The following is a 2910-nucleotide window of genomic DNA, read 5'->3' as shown; positions in this document are numbered from 1 at the left end:
TTCTCTCATAAAGAAATTTTTTTCCTACAACCTCTATTAATCAAGCCTTTGGATTTTACATAATTCTGACCCTTTGAAATCGTAGAACCTTGTAGTCACTGGAAACTGCCCACACAGTGAATTTTTGACTCAAATCAGGCTTTTCATATGCCCACTAAAATCTAGAGTATACTCTCCACCTTTTCTGTTGGGCTCCTTCAATCTGGGCCAATATTCTATTGCCTCAGTCAGTCTGAGCCCAGGGACCAGACATCTCTGGACAACCCCTACCCATCAGAGCAACTGGCAATATCCTACAAAACCAATCCCAAAACTGCTTGTACTGACTCATTGCTCCTTTCCCTCAAGGGCCAAAATAAATTTCCTCCTTTATGTAGTCCCATACTCCACCTGCCTACTGACCTGTCCTCATACTTCGTCTCTTGAAAATTATGCCTAGAGCTATGGAGTCAGTTGGTGCCGGAGGCGGCGCGGAGGCAGGAGGCGTTGTCCGACTAGGGGCCTCTGCCCCGCCAGGATGTTACCGGGCTTGGCCGCCGCCGCTGCGACCCATAGATGTAGCTGGTCCTCACTGTGCCGGCTCCGTCTGCGCTGCAGGGCGGCGGCCCACGGCTCCAGCGACCGCCAGGGATGGCAGAATTTGGTGACATTTGGAAGCTTTTCAAACATGGTTTCATGTAGTCCTTCATATGTTTGTATACTCAGTCAAGTAAAGTCGTATTCCACGAATATTCAGAAAGAAGGACAAGGATCACAGTCTCTCAGAGTGGAAAAAGTATCATCTCTTGATGAAACAGCAGAAAATATAGGTGCAGAACTCAAAGCTCCACTTAAGCAAGACCCTCTCCAAGTAAGAGTTAAAGCAGTTCTTAAGAAAAGGGAGTATGGATCAAAGTACGCTCAGAATAATTTCATTACTGGAGTCAGAGCAATGAATGAGTTCTGCCTTAAATCCAGTGATCTAGACCAACTTCGAAAAATTAGACGACGAAGTCCCCATGAAGATACTGAGTCCTTTACTGTATACTTGAGATCAGATGTGGAAGCAAAATCTTTGGAAGTCTGGGGAAGCCCTGAAGCTCTTGCCAGAGAAAAGAAACTGCGTAAGGAAGCAGAGATAGAATACAGAGAACGGCTGTTTAGAAATCAAAAAATATTAAGAGAATATAGAGATTTCTTGGGAAACACCAAGCCACGCTCCAGAGCCGCATCAGTGTTCTTTAAAGGACCAGGAAAAGTGGTGATGGTTGCCATTTGCATCAATGGGTTAAACTGTTTCTTTAAATTTCTTGCCTGGATTTATACGGGTTCAGCAAGTATGTTCTCAGAAGCTATACACTCACTGTCTGATACTTGTAATCAGGGTTTACTAGCATTGGGCATCAGTAAGTCTATTCAAACACCAGATCCTTCTCACCCTTATGGATTTTCAAATATGCGCTATATTTCTTCGCTATTTAGTGGTGTTGGTATTTTCATGATGGGTGCAGGACTATCGTGGTACCATGGAGTCATGGGATTGCTTCATCCTCAACCAATAGAATCCCTTCTATGGGCATATTGTATTTTAGCAGGATCATTGGTATCTGAAGGAGCCACACTTCTTGTTGCTATAAATGAACTTCGTAGGAGTGCTCGGGCCAAAGGAATGTCATTTTACAGATATGTAATGGAAAGTCGTGATCCTAGTACAAATGTGATATTATTGGAAGATACTGCAGCAGTATTGGGAGTGATAATAGCAGCTTCTTGTATGGGCCTTACTTCTATAACAGGCAATCCGCTGTATGACAGCCTAGGTTCTCTGGGTGTGGGCACCTTATTAGGTGTGGTATCAGCTTTCCTCATCTACACTAACACAGAAGCGCTCTTAGGGCGATCCATCCAGCCAGAGCAAGTCCAGCGGCTTACTGAACTCCTGGAGAATGACCCATCAGTAAGGGCAGTTCATGATGTTAAAGCCACAGATCTGGGATTAGGTAAAGTCAGATTTAAGGCAGAAGTAGATTTCGATGGACGAGTTGTTACGAGATCATATTTGGAGAAACAAGATTTTGACCAAATGCTACAGAAACGAAATCCTGAAGTTCGACATGTAGATTTGGAGATACTGTAAATGTGATGGAATGGATCACCTTGGTGAAGCCCGTGGAAACAAGTTTAGTAAGCCACTCTGCGAAGCCCGTTTCCTCCTCTCCCACATTGAAGGAGTTGGTGCCGTTCAGAAGCCATTTTTTTGTGAGATGGAGGAAATGTTTTATGTAAAGATCAGTTCAGCAGGCCCCAGAATGAAATCGACTTCTTACATCTAAGAGACTCACTACAAGTTGAATCAATTTGAAAATCATGTTTTTATGCTTCCATAGGGAACATTTCAGTTACTTAAATTGTGTATAGTTTCTCATGATAGCTTGTCACTGTATATTGTACCTTGTAATCATGTCTCCTTTCTTCGCATTGGTAAAAGAGTGGCGCCCAGGGGATAATTTTTAATTTTGATGCCACTGAAGATTTCACTCCATGAATCTCAAATATTCGGATTAATTTTGGTATGTGGTTTTTAAACAGTCACTCTTCTTCAAAGTCTGTCTTTCCTTATGGAATGTGGAAATTATTTCAGTGTATCTTGTGATTTTGACCTGAGTACTAAAAGAACACTCTCCTACCCAGGTATCCGTAAATGTTAATTCCAAAAATGGCTCTGTTTACTGAATTGAATGAAAACATTTCTGTACATTATTTCAGATCATAGGAGTTGCCATTCTGTAAACTTTCTTTTTCTTCTTTCCTTTTTCCCCTTATTTGGTTTAATTTTTTTAATGTTAGGAAATATAAAGTAATCCTGGATATTTCCATGGCCAGTGTGCTGCTTTTTTTTTTTTTTTTTAAACTGGCTCCCATGCCATGTTT

At 41.8% G+C, this 2910-nt stretch overlaps 1 pseudogene across 1 annotated transcript; it reads left to right on the top strand.

The window, feature by feature from the left end:
- The first annotated feature begins 447 nt into the window (after positions 1-447).
- On the top strand, positions 448-2116 carry LOC100940914 (annotated as a pseudogene). Its single transcript, XR_001161844.1, has one exon. The product of XR_001161844.1 is annotated as a zinc transporter 9 pseudogene (transcript).
- The last annotated feature ends 794 nt before the right edge of the window (positions 2117-2910 follow it).

The sequence above is a fragment of the Otolemur garnettii genome, unplaced genomic scaffold (assembly GCF_000181295.1).
Source record: "Otolemur garnettii isolate 467f Iridium unplaced genomic scaffold, OtoGar3 scaffold00289, whole genome shotgun sequence".
In the NCBI taxonomy this organism is placed as follows: domain Eukaryota; kingdom Metazoa; phylum Chordata; class Mammalia; order Primates; family Galagidae; genus Otolemur; species Otolemur garnettii.
Note: the sequence above shows the minus strand (reverse complement) of the source record. Positions and strands in the feature narration are given on the sequence as shown.